Source organism: Mustela nigripes, chromosome 3, assembly GCF_022355385.1.
Source record: "Mustela nigripes isolate SB6536 chromosome 3, MUSNIG.SB6536, whole genome shotgun sequence".
Classification (NCBI taxonomy): Eukaryota; Metazoa; Chordata; class Mammalia; order Carnivora; family Mustelidae; genus Mustela; species Mustela nigripes.
Genome location: NC_081559.1, coordinates 127,585,377 through 127,602,436, shown reverse-complemented (window position 1 = coordinate 127,602,436; position 17,060 = coordinate 127,585,377).

Here is a 17,060-nt window from a genome sequence, read left to right as displayed (position 1 = left end):
GGGTCAAGTTGGTTGTGACGGCTCCTGTGTGTCAAGTTTGTATTTTACATTGTAGCTGCTGATTTTTTGGAGCTTTTTTTGGGAGCATGAAGATCCCTTTTTAATGTTTAAAAAAAGAAAATGACCAGGCACCTCTGCTGTGAAAATAGTTGTTTTTTTAATATCCCAGGATTAAGAAAATACATATAAAAACATGTAGTAATACATGACTTGAAATTAGTGTGTTAATGAATTAGAATCTGTGCAAGCATTTGTGAGCCCTTATTCGGAACAGAGAGGGTGTTTGAGCACTCTGAGGAGCCCAGCCACACACTGCCGCCGTGGCCCCGTCCTCCACTGCCCTACCCTCAGATGCCCAGGCTCTGGGAGCTAAGAACCATTAATATTTCCCTCACTGGAGTTTTAAGGAAGGCAGATATGTTCTCTGTTGGAAGACATTCTCTCTGGTAGTTATGAAAAATACACTGAATGAGGAAGTCTCTGGGGTCAGAGAAATCTGCTGAGAAGTTACTGAGTTTCAATGATAGAAGCTTTATGCAAAATTGTGTGTGTGTGTGTGTGTGTGTGTGTGTGCTCTGTACAATAGGTTTATAGGTGTATCGAGGTGAGTCAGGTTTTTTTTTTCACTTTCCTTTTATTTTTCTTCCTATAAAGATTGATAAAAGCTACTTTCAGAAAATCTCTATTATAGTCTTCTAAAATAAAAGAAATTTTAAAATTCTGATCTAATCTTTGATTTTCAAAAACCCCATATGATTTTGATTTCACACACATAAGATTTGATTGTGTAGGATAAACCAAGTTTCCAAATGATGATCTAAATGTGTTTCATGATTCTTAAAGATTACTACAACTAATACCATTAAGATATAGCATTATATCTCTTTTGTAACTTGGATGAGTTTTTCTCCTCTATCAAGATCAGGTCTGTTGGAGTTAAGGACCACATGAACTCCTCTTGGATTTGCCAACACTGCTGGCCACTGCAAAGGAGACATACATGCTTTCTCCATAGGCTTTGAAGCACATCAACTTAAAACTGCTGAAACAACTGTTTAACTTCCCTTTCAGCTGTAAGAGCTTTGTAGTGGCCAAATGATGACACCAGCCTGACTTCTTGTTCGTCTGGACCATGTTCCTTCCTTACGCTGCCTGTAGCTCAAGTTTCACTTTCTATAATAAAGAGTTTTCAGAAAAACAGAAATTTTGCGAGGCTGAATTTGCTTTTCAAAGAACAACAGGCTAAATTTGCTTACGTTCCTGCCCACTAAATCCAAGCATCCAGTAGACCGTTTATCACTTTCTGAATACATGAAATGTGCAAAGTGAGAAACAGATAAAAGTTTCAGATTTTATGACACATGTTGGTTATCTATTGTATCATGCCCCTGAATGCCAAAAAGCCAAAAGACTTTGTAGTTAGTGTTTTGTTAAGCTTCTAGAGAAGGAATCCACATGAAGGATGATATAATAGAATTTATTCTCTACTCATAAATCCCCACCCATCCAGGAGAGAATAGACCCCTAATGTTTGCATTCTTTTAAGTCAGCCCTTGCCTAAAGTTCACCCCTTCCTGAAATTCGACTCAACTGTTCAGCACATGTCGACCCTGCAGTAATGAATTGGCACAAGCCTAATTCTTATGATGATTAATGGAGCGCCTCAGATGCAGCCCTATTATTTCATCCAAAGTTAAAACAGTGATTCATCATTAATCACTATAAGAAATGGGCTCAGTGATTCATAATTCTAAGCCAGCCCATTTCCTTAAGGGTCTCATTTGCCTTTTGTTATTCCAGAAGTGGCACAGTTCACAGCCTTGTGCTGCTTATACTCTGACATGCACATTTTTGGATTAATTCTCTTTAAAGAGTCACGTACCCCCAAAATATTTACTTACAGCCCCAAAGCCTCTGAAAATTCATACTTCTTTCTTTCAAATACCTATCTCTTTCTGGACCTCACTTCCTGTGGATTGTCTGTTTTAAAAGAAGCATCCTCACCCAGAGACTGAACAAATTAATGGCAAATCAATAATCGTCATGGCTACCTGTGGTCCTCTGTTTGGAGGAGGGCCACTTAGACTGAAATGTACTCCCCTTGATAACTTTTTCATTGCTACCTTTCACCTATAGCCAGATTGTCACTAGTGGCTGAGGAAGAGCAGCAACACAAACTATGCTTCACTGTCCAGTCTTGGCCCAAAGTCACAGACAAAGACAGCATCACTGCTGTCTCCTGGACAGGAAACACACATTGCCACCTGCCAGCCTGATGCTATTTTCTCTAAAGCTGCCACGTTGCATAAGGATCTGATGCTCTTCTACTTAAATAAAAGAAATGAAAGCTTTTGGGGTTTTTGTTTGTTTGTTTTTAGATTTTACTTATTTTTTTGAAAGATGGAGACACAGTGAGAGAGGGAACACAAACAAGGGGAGTGGGAGAGGGTGAAGCAGACTTCCCACTGAGCGGGGAGCCTGATATGGGGCTCGATCCCAGGACCCTGGGATCATGACCTGAACCAAAGGTGGACACTTAACAACTGAGCCACCCAGGCACCCCAAATGAAAGCTTTTGTTTAGCTATAGCATTATTGTCTGCCTTTTGATATTTTCCTCCTTTGGGCCTGGCAGTAAATTCTGGATGACAACTTAGCAACTTAGCAACATCCAGTGATGGCATTTAGGAATAGAGAGCTTGGGAAGGACATGTAACTTGTCATGATGATCCCTAATATTGTCTCTCAAGAATTTATCATCTCTAGCCAAGTCAATTAGGCAAAGAAATTAAATAAAAGGGGGGCGCCTGGGTGGCTCAGTGGATTAAAGCCTTTGCCTTCGGCTCAGGTCATGATCTCAGGGTCCTGGGATTGAGCCCTGCATTGGGCTTTCTGCTCAACAGGGAGCCTGCTTCCCTCTCTCTCTCTATCTGCCTGCCTCTCTGCCTACTTGTGATCTGTCTGTCAAATAGATAAATAAAATCTTAAAAAAAAAAGAAATTAAATAAGAGGCACCCAGATTGGAAAGGGGGCATTAAAACAATCTCTATTTGTAGATGACATGATCTGGTATACAGAAAATCCTAAGGACTCCACTAAAAAACACTATTAGAACTAATAAACAAGCTCAGCAAGGTTGCAGGATACAAGAAAAATATACAAAAATCTATTGTAGTTCTATACAATAGCAATGAAAAGAATACACGAGAAATTAAGAAAGTACATTTCCAATAGCATCAACAAAAATATAGTACTTAGAAATAAATTTAACAAAGTAAGTGTAAAACTTACACTCTGAAAACTATAAAACATTGTGGGCAGAAGTTAAAGAACTATATAAATGGAAAAGCATCTCACATTCATGGATTAGAAGACGTAAGACTATTGTTAAGATGGCAATACTCCTGGGGTCCCTAGCTGGCTCTGTTGGCAGAGCACGTGACTCTCCATTGTGGGGTCATGAGTTTGAGCCCGATGTTGGGCACAGAGATTACTTAATAAAAAAATTTTTTTAAGTGAATAAAAAATTTAATTGAATTGAACTTGATTTTAAAAGATGGTAATACTCCCCAAATTATCTACAGATTCAACATACCCCTGTCAAAATTCCAGCTGACTTGTTTGCAAAAATTGGCAAGAATGTGGTAAAAAAAAAACGGATCCCACAGAATGGGATAAAATTTTTGCAAATAATATATCTGATGAGAGGTTTGTATTAAAAATGTATATAAAGAATTATTACAACTCAGTCATAAAGACAAAAACCCAATTTTTAAAAGGTGACAAAGATCCAAGTAGACATTTTTCCAAAGAAAAGAAGCAAATAACCAATAAGCACACAAAAAAAAAGACTATCAATGCCACCAGTCATCAAAAAAATGCAAATTAAGACCACAATAAAATACCACTTCACATGCACTAGGAAGGCTAGAATCCATAAGCATTGGTGAGAATGTGTAGAAATCGGAACATTAATACTCTGTTGGTGGGAATATAAAATGGTGCAGTCACTTTAGAAAACAAAGTGGTAACTCATCAAATGTTTAGACATAAGGTCATGTCACCATGTGACTCAGCAAGTCCAAACCAGAGGTATACACTGAAGAGTAATGGAAATGTATGTGCACACAAATATTTGTACACAAATGTTCATAGAAATGTTATTCATAACAGCCAAAAAATAGAAACAACTCACACGTCCATCAACTGACGAATGGCTAAAGTGTGGTATAGCCAGACAATAAAAAATTATCCCCAGTAAAAAGAAATTAAGTACAGACAAATGCTATAGTATGGATAATCCTTGAAAACATTATGCTAAGTAAAAGAATCTAGTCAACAACAACAAAAAAAGAATCTAGTTAAAAGGACCATATATCTGCATAAGATGTCCCACAATAGGCAAACCCACAGAAATAGTGAGTTAGTGCTTCCCTAGGGCTGGAGAAGGTGGAGAGCATATGGGGGATTGAGGAATGTTGGCTAAGGAATATGAGGTTTCCTTTTCGGGTGATGAAAATGTTCTAAAATTGATTTCGATAATAGACACACAACCCTGTGAATATACTAAAAGTCACTGATTGCACGCTTAAATGGATAAAGTGGATATACTATTAATTGTGTCTCAAGCTTTTTTTGACATAAAAAAAGGAAATTAAAAGAAAAAGCCCTCGTGACTTGAAAGTTGTTCCTTTTTAAAGCTTTTGTAAAGACAAATCAACTTCCCCAGGGTGTCAACAAAAAAAATTTAGGGTGCTATTTGAAGTTCTGGTATAATTTTTCATGCTGGGATTTACTCACTAATTTTGACCAGTCTCTTGCTTGATTTGTACTATTTTTGTCTATGCCATAAAAATGGTGATTAATAAAATAGTGATTAATACATCTAGGGTGTGTGCCTTACAATGCATTGTGAGTCATGATCTTTGCCATCAATAATCACTGTCATAGTTAAGCAAGACAACTTGCCTAATGAAAATATTGAGAAATCTATCCTTCCTATTAAATTAAGAAAAAAATTTTCAGGGGCGCCCGGGTGGCTCAGTTGGTTAGGCAACAACCTTTGGCTCAGGTCATGATCCTGGAGTCCCAGGATCGAGTCCCATGTCACACTCCCTGCTCAGTAAGGTCAGCTTCTCCCTCTGACCCCCGTCTTGTGCTCTTGCTCTCATTCTCTCTTTCTTTCAAATAAATAAATAAATTAAGTCTTTAAACAAAAAAAATTTTTTTTCCAGAAAAGACCCTGCGGTCATGTATGAAATAGATTCATCCTTCATCATCCATGTACATGTAGTGGGATTCAACAGGCTTAACAACTTTGGAGAGCAAAAAGCAGGGTGGAAGAGGATGTCTTCCATACTTTAGGCAACTTTTTGGTCACCTTTCCCATTGCTCCAAGCAAAACTGGAGGCTTGTGAGTAATTAATATTATGCAATTCATCAAAATAATTGTGGTTTTAAAAATACGTATGTTTACCATCTCTTTAAAAATGCCCTTTTGCTCATGGTGACAGATCCTACTAGACTCCCTTGATACCCTCATCCTTTTCTTCCTTAGGAAGCTGTGAACGTAGCCAATAAAAAATACACTTCCTATCCTCCCCGGTAGCTAGGTGTGGCCACATAACTAGGTTCTGGGAAATGGGAAAGAAACAGGAGTGGCCTGTACAATTTGCAAAATCTCTCCTTGAAAGGAAGGAGTGTACCTTTATTTCTGCTCTGCATGCTTCCTGTGGGTAAGGGTGTGGACAAATGGCCTCTCCTCCAGCACCCTACTTCAACCATGGCAATGGGGGCTTTGCAAGCTAGAGTAACAAGAAAGCCTGGGGTTCCCCTGGACAATCTGCTTCCAGTCTTTTACATGAGGGAGAAACTTTTTCTTCTTTACGCCACTTCTATTTGGACTGTTTAGTCCCTGGCAACCGATCCTACATCCTCATCATTAGACTTGCCCACTCAAATGTCTTTGGATGCCCCCAGGTCTCTATAATCAAAGCCCAGCCTTCCTAGCCTGAATGTGGGATCTGAGAGCACAGCTTGGTGCAGGAGATTCAAGTGGGGAATTGGCACATTGGCCATCATAAGAGGAAAGGGCACCAAGGTGTCATATTCATTAACCATAAACAGCGCTGCCTTGTCTTTCCTTGTGTGGATCCCATTCCACTTCTAACAAGAGCCCTGCCTCCTAGCCCAATGGCCTGTGTTGGTTCCACCCAATATGCGCCATCTGTCTCTCTGTCATTCTCATTCTCTCTCTCTTCTTTATCACTCTCAGACTTTTTCATTCTATTGCCTCTGCCTAGAATCTTTCTTATATCTCTCACCTAAACACCACAGGTTCCCATTTTATTTGTTTATTTAAAGATTTTGTTTATTTGGGAGACAGAGAGAGATAGCATGAGCAAGAGGAGGGGGAGGAGGAGGGAGAAGCAGACTCTTCACCCAGTGCGAAACATGGAGCCCAGTGCAGTGCTGAATGTGGGGCTTGACGCAGGGCTTGATCCCAGGACCCTGAGACCATAACCCGAGCCGAAGTCAGACGCTCAACCAACTTCGCCCCCCCATCCCGGTTTATGGCTCCCCTGTGAGTACCCCTACTCTAGCTTTTTCACTTTTCACCCTATTGTCTCTGCATTTCTATTATGCTTATCATCCAAGTTCTCAAGTGACACTGACTATATGCATCACGTTATATTTCTATTCGTCCTTTAGAGTATAACCTGTTTTCTCAAGCAGATTTACGGTTTGCCTAAGGACCAAAATCATTTCCAGTGTGTCTTTGCATCTCCAGTAGGCCAGGATAGTGGCATGTGCATGTTAAGAGCTCCGTAGCTGCTTGCTGCTGCTGTAAATGATACTGTTGATCCCATGAACGAACTTCAGCAAATGGGTAACCCTTGAAAGTTTGGCCCCATCACACACCTCAGAAAACTCCTCGGCCTTCGGACCTATCCTCTCTGCAGTCTTCAAGAGATGTCCCTTGGAAGATTTCTCTGAACCATTCAAACCTATTTGCCCTGATTAGACTTTGCAAATACCTCCACGATTGCTCATTACTTTATATAATAATCACTTGTTTGCTTGTTTATCTTTGGTCCTTGATTGCAAACTCCTGGAACATGAGTATGATGTCTTATTCATCTGCGTATGGCTTGCACCCAGCCAACGACTGGCATATAATAAATACTCTATAAATGTTTGTTGAATAAATACATGAATGATAAATAAAGACAAAAGCCCAAGAAGGCTCCTGACTTCCCATTGAATTTGCTCTTCTGTCTTTCAAGCTGATCTCTGGAGCCCTTTGACCCCAAGTCCCAGGCTTTCAGTGGCTCTGTGGACATTAACTGTCCCCTTTGACGCCCACCCAGATCACACGGTGGCCCCTCCTCCAGCTCCACCAAAATGACAATGAAGTCCATGTGAAACCAGCCTGCATTCAAGTGAAACCAAGGAGAAAAGGTTGTTTGTCAAACTTAAAAGACAGATGTTAGTACTTCTCAGTTTCAAACTGAATCCTAACCCTTGTGAAGTTCAAGTTTCATTTCTGCTTGGCCAAATGGACTTTCCTGATTCTATGTAAAAGAAGTGTAAGGGTCTATATTAGAAGGCTTTGAGGGCATTGGTATTCTCTCTGAGTGATTGCCCAATTTTATTTTGGTAACTAACAGACACATCTCTTTTCTCATAAAGAGCAAAGGGTTTACAACTCAAGGAAAAAAATAATGTTTTTGCCTTTGTTCTTGGCAAGTTGTACAGTTCGTAGCTCCACATTGATATTCAAAAAACAGGTAGAGGCAATTCCCAAGATCCAACTGCTACTGGCTTTTACTCCTGGGAGGAGAGAGGGTTCAGCGAGCCAGACTGGGGGAGGAACATGAGTGCGCTCTGTTCTCTACCCAGCTCTGACTCATGCTGAAATCCTCTGTGCCTCTGTGTCCCTGTCTAGAAAATGGGCTAATCACCTTGCCTCCAATCTGCCTCCCAGGAGTGTTGCAAGGATTAATGAGTTAATAATGTTTGAGGAGCACTTTGAGCTTTGGATGAAAGATACAGAAGAACAAAGTGTGATGGATATTATGCATAATTAAAAGCTCTAGCAGAAACATTGGCCTGAGTTAACCCCCCGCAACGCCACAATAACTGGCACTCAGACATAGCATAGAACCAGTATTCAAATATATATATCATTTTCCATGAAAGGGAATTTTAATCTGATTGCATGATTACACTAAACTAACTTATTTCATGACCAGAACCATCCTAATCACTGTGGGTAAATGGAAGTTTCCATCAGCGTCCTGAGGCTATGCTTATTACCCCAACCTGGGGCTCACATACGCTGTTATTCTCACACACCACACTGTGACCTTCTTAAAGATAGACATTTCTGAAGAAATTTTAGGGATGTTGAGAAGGTCCCCCACCCTCAAGCCATTTCCCATGTGATCCTGGACTCTTGAAGCTCCTTTAATCAGAGACAACGTTCTTTTCAAATTATACGGAAGATTTCAAATACAAATACCATGCAGAATGGCAAAGCAGAGGAGCCAGCCTGTGAATGAAGTCTACCCCCGATGCAAATGATGGCAGATCCCACCTCCCACTCAACACAGGTCTCTCAGTAGGAGAAAGAGAACAAATGACTTTGAGTTCAAGAGCCAAGATGAGGTCTTCCAAAATAAGAGGGTCTGGGTGCCAGAAACATAGTCGCAAGCTCCTTCACAACTTCGCACGGAGCAGAGGCTGCAAAATACGGAACTCTCTCTCCTTCCTCCACCAAACAGCCTCTGCTCACCCCTACCCTCCTGAGATGCACACACGATACATACTGGAAACCCTCGGGGAGGAGGGAAATGACCCTCTGTGCTGCCCTTGCTAATACAGCAGGTGCAAAGGCAGAGTACCGTGAGTACTCATCAAAAGTAATCCCAATCGCACTTCTCCCAGATGACCACATATACTTTTTAATAGCAGCGGCCTCTGAGTACTTTCAACTTGCCAAGTGCTCTCTTTGCTTATCAAATTGATGTCCGAGCTGGAGAGGACAGAAAGCAGGGTCTGCACATTAGAGGTTATACTGTCCATCACCCCCTCATGGGTCTGCTACTGACACTAAAGCAAAATACGATGCTAGGGGAGAAGCCTCCGGGATGAACAGTCACGGCCAAAGAAATAGGTGGCCAAGTGGCTGAGGTCGTAGGAACCAAGTCTGTGGGCTCAAGGGTAAAGCCCTGAGAACTGTGATGACTTCTTCATGCATGTGAAGCATTGTCGCTTGACAGAGGAAATTTGCTTTCTCTGTGTCATTCCAGAACACAGAGCGGGACCTAACGCCCAACCTGTGAACACATTTCAGTGCAACGGAAGGACCCACTTTCTAACAGCGCTAACCCAAGGTGGAGTTACCAGGCCACTGTCCACCTCCCAAATTTGGAGAATATCGAGTGTGATTTAAGTCTCATTAAGCGACACTTCACAGTGAGAAGCATTAGTGAGATACTGGTACGTGCTGATCTGAGAGTGGGGAAAAAGAGCAAAGAAAAGTGTGACGTGATGGCATGACCAGCTCAGACCCATGTCTAGCAAATTATTCTCTCCAGACTCCTCTTTCAATATTTACCTCGTATTTATTACCTAAATGAGTCTTTGAGAATTTTAAGATCTGTTATAAAGAATAATTATTCCCTACAGAATAAAAGGCCTAGGTTTGTTTTCTAAAACAAAAACAAGAAATTCAAATAAATACAGATTCTGATCTTCTGAATTGTGTGGAGAAGTGGGTAGAAGAAAAAGCTGTAGAAATCAGCGAGTTTTGAGACAGAAAAGAGACGGAAGGACAAGGACGTACCTTTGGCCGCGCACATCCCCGGGCTGTCCTGTAGGTGGCAGCATGTGTTTGTGGCTGTCGCATCCATTTTGAATGGCGGCTGGAGGGCAACTGGGTTGGGTTGGAGTTCAGCTGCTTCAATTTTCAGAACATCCAGCATAATCAATGAAAATCTTAATATCATTAGGTAACTGACTTTGTGGGGAGAAAAAAAAAACACATAGAAGTCGGCTCTGCCTGCCTGCGGAAAGAGGAAGCGGCCTATCGATTACATGCAAGGTCATAGTTTCATCAGACTTGCCACTACTATCACATTTTTTTTTTACATTGACCACATATTGAACCCTTCATTTTTTTTGAAATCTACATGACTGCAACAAAAACTGTTGTTTGCCTTTCTTTTGTCATTCTTGGGTAGATTTTTAAAAGAAACGGATGAAAAGGTAGTTAACGCTAATCCAGTGAAAATTCAGAAAGCCTTTGAGGTGTGCCTGCAGCTGACCAGGCAATTGGGCAAATTTTGCTTTTTATAAATTAGGGGAAAAAATCAAAGTAATGGAATGTATTTCTTAAGGTATTAAAAAAAAAAAAAAAAGGCAGATGTGCCTTGAAACACAACATTCATCTCCCCATGCTGGTGTGTCTGTTAATTGATTAACATGAACCCCACAGTAGGCCAGGGAACAGAGTGAGAGCAAGTCTGCCATGGTCACTATGTTTGGTCTTTTGGAAAACTCAAAAAACACAGTGTGTTAAGATCTTCCGCTGCAGGCATTCCCAACTAGTAGGTCAGAATCAACCTGTAGGTCACCAAGCTCCCCTGGAGCTGGGGGAGGGGGCAGTATGGGGAGGCAAATCAGGGCTGCCTCCCAACCCCCCTGCCCTCAGGTTCCCAGTTTGGAAAAGGACACCTCACCTCCATGGTACACCTCAGAGGCCTGCCTTGAGCCCACTTTCAAGCCCTAACCCTCGCCCTCCTCTAGTGCTCAGCATCTCAATCCTTTGGGAAAATAAAAAATGTTCCACTTCTGGAAGAGATGGCTCGCTCCTGCTGTAGGGTCAGAAAGCCCCACTCTGTGGGGGAATTTCCAAACCGTATTGTTTGTTTGATTTCCTGAAACCTGCCTACTACCCCTAAAAACCAAAAGCTGTTTTGCATAGTTAGGTTTTTTCCCCCCCTTTAATTAAAGAAAACTTGAGTTTTGTTTTTAAAATCTCACAGTTCACCTAGACATAACTGGATACCAAGGTAGCATCAGGTCGGGATGAGGAGTGACTTCTTTTAAAATTCGGTACATGTTATAAAAAGGAAGGGAGATAAATACATATCCAGTATTTTAAAAATGTGTCCTTTCAAAAGGTCATCTAGTGTTTGTATGTGGTACTTGAGACACACTGTAGAAAAATTATAAGTTTTACATTGAAGACAGGGGTTCTATATGCAGATTTCCCCAGTGCATGGTCTTGGGAATATTACAGTATTACTTTGCTAGGGCTGCCACAGTAAAATACCACAGGCTGGATGGTTTGTTTAAATAACAGAAATCTGATTTTCTATTTTCTGTTTGCTAGTTCTGGTGGCTGGAAGTTCAAGATCAAGGTGTCAGCGGGGTTGGTTTCTTCCGGGGCTTCTGTCCTTGGCTTACAAATGCTGCCTTCCCCCAGGGTCTTCCCCTGGTCTTCCCTGAGTGTGTGTCTGGGTCCTCATTTCTTCTTCTTATGAAGACACTAGTCACATTGGCTCGGGGACCACCCTAATGACCTCATTTCAATGTAATTCCTTCTTTAAAGACCCTATGTCTGAATTTAGTCACATTCTGAGGTGTTAGAGGTTAAGACTTCAACATGTCAGTGGGATGGGGGGAGCACAATTTCACCCCCAAGTGTTACCCACCTTTTTGAGCCTCACTTAACTCATGCTTAAGAGAGAAGAAAATAGTAACATCATCTGAGTTTTTCCAAGAATAAACTGATACAATGTTGCAAAGCACTTCACAGTGTAGAGCATTTAGGGGATACTAGTTGTGGTCTATACCGTGGTCATCAATAAGTAAGACGAGAAGCATGTTCACATCCAACATTGATGCAAATGCCGTACAGCACCGAATCAGAAATACAGTGGTGGGAGGGATGAGTGAACATCTCCCCTCCAACTCCTAACACACAGGTATTTTGGAGCCAAGCACTTCGGGAGCCTCCGCCGATTCCCACAAAAAGCCATTCACGAGTCTGACTGCCAGGACCAAACCAAACTGGGAAGGAAGGCAAGGAAAGAGAGATGCATCTTCCTTCCCTCGGCTGGCTTTGCACAGTGAGCCCGAAGCTCCCATCTCTGCCCCAGAGCTGGTGGTCAAGCACAGAAGGAGCAATGGTCAGATGACTGAGAACCCCACTGCTCCCAGGCACCTTGTCTGGGATGAAGTTTTATAACCAGACCTCTCCTGGCAGAGACAAAGCCTGGCCTGTCCATCTCTGCTTCTCCAGGGAAAACAGCACAGCCATTAACCCGGTCACCCCAGGAGCTCTGACACCTGATGCTGGCATTGCAGGGAACTGCTGAAATGGCATTGTAAGGTAGCCTAAGAAAGCCAGGCCACAGTGGATAAAGGCAGCGACTTCTCGCTGGGGTGGGGAAGGAGCCCCAAGAAAGAACAACCAAGCGTGTATGTTCCAGGGAGAAAGTTACGCGAAGATCTGCTGAGTGCCTTGTTATTTTCTCCTTCACCACACCTTCTCACCAGTGCTTGTTTTTAATTTATGACATGCGGTGCTAAGGAGACTGTCTACAGATTTAACATTGGCATTTCCTTCATGCAATAATCCTTTGAATCCCATTTGCTGTGAATTTCTGCAGGGTGACATGAAAATGATCTTTTTCTTTTTTATTACTGAGCACATTATAATGTGCTCTTTTTTCCCCCCAGTATTTGGGAAAGGCTTGAATAAGGCACATAGGTTTTGAACCCCCAAACCCACCTCTTTATCCTAAGTCCAGGAAGAATGGTGTAGCTAGAGGAGCTGGAGTACAAATCATCACACTATCCATTGTTTTGAAAAAGTGCTAATGGAGAATGGCTCTAATGGTATGTTTTATTTTTTCAAACAACTCAGACCAGCTCCTGATAAAAGAAAAGGATTTATATGTGGCTCCCTATGCCAATTTCTTTCATTCTTTTTTTTTTTTTTAAGATTTTATTTATTTATATCAGAGAGAGAGATTGGGAGGGGCAGAGGGAGAGGGAGAAGCAGACTCCCTGCCAAGCAAGGAGCCTGGGATCCTGACATGAGCCGAAGGCAAATGCTTAACCAACTGAGCCACCCAGGCGCCCCTCCATATGCCAATTTCAACAAGGTTGGTCTTTTTTCCATTAGGTTAGTACATATCATAAAGTTATCTATAGTTGCCATATATGCAGTAACATATAAATAGAAGAAAAATATATTTTCTAGCACCCAATAAAGGGTTTTTGAGATTTCCACATGAAGAATGGAAAAGAGAGAAGTCAAATGTTTGGAATCAGGAGTGTACCTAGTAAAACCTTCCCACAGTGCGGTGAGGAGCTAACGAATTTCTTTCTCTCGCCCTTCTACTGCCTTGTCCTTGCCTCTCCGTCCTCTGTCGTAATTCCTGCTTTGGCCCAACTCCTACTGTTATTGACTACCAGCCTCAACAATACCACTTGAAGAAGGCAAAATAATCATCCACCAACCATTTTCTAGGGCTGCCACAGTAAAATACCACAGGCTGGATGGTTTGTTTAAATAACAGAAATCTGATTTTCTATTTTCTGTTTTCTAGTTCTGGTGGCTGGAAGTTCAAGATCAAGGTATAATTGGGGTTGGTTTAAACCCACACTTCTGTGGAGTGTCCCACTCCACAGAAACTGTGAAAATGTCCTGGTACTTGGCAAAGGTGAATGGAGGTTGCAGGTGGCATTAAGGTTGTTAATCAGCTGACCTTAAAATTGGGAGATTATCCTGGATTATCATGGATTAAGGACCAAGGCTCTTAAATGTGGGAGATGGGCAGAAGAGTCAATGTCAGAGTGAGGTAACATGAGAAAGGCTCAGCCAGCCATTGCCGGCTTTGCAGATGGAAGAAGGGAGCCAGTAGCCAAGGAATGTGGGCCACCACTGAAAGCTGGAAAGGCAAGAAAACAGAGTCTCCCCTAGAGTCTCCAAAAAGGAAGGCGGCCCTGCTAACACCTTGATTTTAGCCCAGGGAGACCCCTTTTGGACTTGTGGCTTCTAGAACTATAAGATAATAAATTTGTGCTATTTTTAAGCTAGTACGTTTATGGTGATTTGTTACAACAGCAATAGGAAATCACATACCACTTCTTCCTCTCCGCCCTCTAGAACTAAAGGAAGAAGTAGCATCCTGCCATACCTGATTGATAGGTCTCCCCACTGGCTCTGACTGGCTCTCAGATCTTTCATCACATGCATAACACACATATCTAGGTTCCTGATGGGACTGTGATTGACACACATACCATAAATGTAAATTAGTATTTAATTTTCTAAAAAGGATACCCAAATGGTAAGAGAAAAAAAAAATTCTATCTAATAAGTTAGTTGTCTCTGCAACATAGATACTGCAATGTCCAAATCTATTTTTCAGATGTCTTTTCCAGTTGGAAACTTTGTATCCATAGACCCATCTGTACATGAGTTAAATGTCATATGCTTGGCATCTCTGATCAAGCAAAAGAAGAAAGTACACATGATATGGAAGACCTCACTCCAAAGAATTTTCCTCCTAAATCAAAAGCTCACACATTTTCCTTCAGTGTCTTGCAAGATCTGTCCAAACCTGCTCTAAATAACCAATGCCATCAAAAACTTACCTCTCAAGTTCTAACCATGGCATTTTTCCCTATTAGGATTTCATAGTTATATTAATAATGTGATCTTCCTGCCATTTTGGCAAATGCAATATTATGCAACATTGCTAGTTATTTTCCTAAGAGGCCTTAGGCCTTCCATGAAGGGGGAGTTTTAAATGGAGTTCATTTACATCTTTAGGAAAAGCTGAAGTATTGTAGCCCATGTTGTATCTGCTCCATTATAGAACATTTATTTTATAAAAGGCTTCACATAATTTAGTTTCTTCTTTAGAGCTCATTTAAAGTTGTTTTTTTGTTTGTTTGAGAAAAGGAAAATTCACCAATCATAATGAAACAGTCCACCCAGGGGGATAAAGGAGTCTCCTTCCTCATTTTTCCCCCACAACGGCTCTGTTCTTGAATGTACAAGAGCATTTCAGGACCCTGGCCCAATAGATGGAGCGTTAGTTTCCTAGTGCTGTGATAACAAATTCCACACACTTAGGGTCTTAAATCAACACAAAGTTATCATCGTAGAGCTCTGGAGGTTAGAAAAGCAAAACGAGTCTTACAGGGCTAACATCAATGTGCCTGCAGAACAGGTTATTTTTGGAGACTCCAGGGAAGAATCTGTTCCCTCTCTCTTTCACCTTCTAGAAGCTGCTGATATCCCATGGCTCGTGGTCCTGTTGCTTCAGTCTGCTTCACATGGCCTTTTCATCTGCCTCTGACTCCTCCTCATTCCCTCTTAGAAGGACCGTTGTGATTGCATTGGGCCCACCTGGAAATTCAGGGTATCTGTCATGTCAATATCCTTAATTACAACTGCAAAGGCCCTTTTGCCATATAAGGTAACAGTCTCCAGTGCTGGGGATTAGGACATGGACTTATTTGGGGGGTCATTTTTCAGCCTTCCACATTATACCCACTGGCCCCCAAAGATTCACACCCATCCCACATACAACCCGCAATCAGCCCCATCCCAAGTTCCCCAAAGGCCTTAACTCATTACAAGTCCAAACTCTCACCCAAGTTTCATTGGCTCTAAACCCCCAAATCTCATCTAAATCATCCAAAACAGATATAGGTGAGTCTCTGCATGTAACCCATCCAGCAGCAAAATTCCTCTCTTTCTGTCAACTTGTAAAATGAGAAAACAAGTTATTTATTCCAAAACTACGATGGCCCATGCATAGGATAACAGTGACAGACACTGCCCTTCAAAAACGGTGAAAATAAATGGAAAAAATGAGTCTTTAGTCCCAACCAATGTTCAAATGCAACCAGACAAAAATTGCATTACATTTTTGGACCTAGGGATGATTTTCTGTGGTTCCTGGCCCACAGATCCACCCTTGAAGTCATCTCTTTTTTTGGAGAGTAACAGGCGTCCACAGCTGAGTGTTTTGTCAGCCTATCTCCTACACGTAGAACCTAGAACCTCTACCTTCTTTCATTTGGCCTCTCTCTGTCTCTTTCAGTCCAAGCTGGCATTGTTTCTGCTAGTATAACATTCTCAAAAACCCTATGGGCTGTTACTCAGCCTGCCACGGATAGCATGGCCAGGATAATTAACAAAGGGAGGTAAGTATGACTTCTGGAGAAGAGAGTAGACTACTTATGTTATGAAGCACTACAGGTGCAGAACACAGTCATTCGAAGTTTTTCAGTGTGGGTTTAAGGCATGTCAGACCTTTAAATCTCAAATTATATACTAGAACATAGTAACTGAAGGAAATTTGAACTCTAATATATCTCCTTACAGGTGAAAAGTCAGAACGCAAACCAAAAAGGAAAACTGTGCCACTCAGAGGATGCTGATAACTAAAAAGAAAAATCAAAAAAGGAGGGGGTGCTCAGACTAGAACACAAGAGATCAGGAAGCACTTATTTCTGGGAAACCAAACTAGTGTCAGGATAGTAAACAAAGGCTATCTGGGAGATTTTTAATAACTTCTTTGGAAAGGGGTGATGTCAAGGACTGTATTTCCCGAGCTCAAGTCCCTATTGCTGGCAATATGGACACTGTAAAGGGGGCGATCAAACCATCCTTTCACTCTCCATCCACTGACCCAGCAACCGAGAAAAAAATAAACCTGGGAAAGACTCGGGCACATGTGTGACCAGCAGAGCCTCCTGTAGGGATGCTCTGGCATAAGGATAAGATGGCCACATCATGTGCCCACGTGCCCACAAATGCCCTGAAGCCCCCAGAGCCATTTTTGGCTAACTCCAAAATCAGATCGACTTTCTTCCATAGGAATTCATCATGCATTGCAGGAGGTGGAGTACAAATTAGAGACAAATAGAGTGACCCATCTAATTCTGCCTTTCCAACTGATTTCTACAATTGCATTTAATTACATTACAGAACTGGATTAATTTATAACAGTGATAAATAGG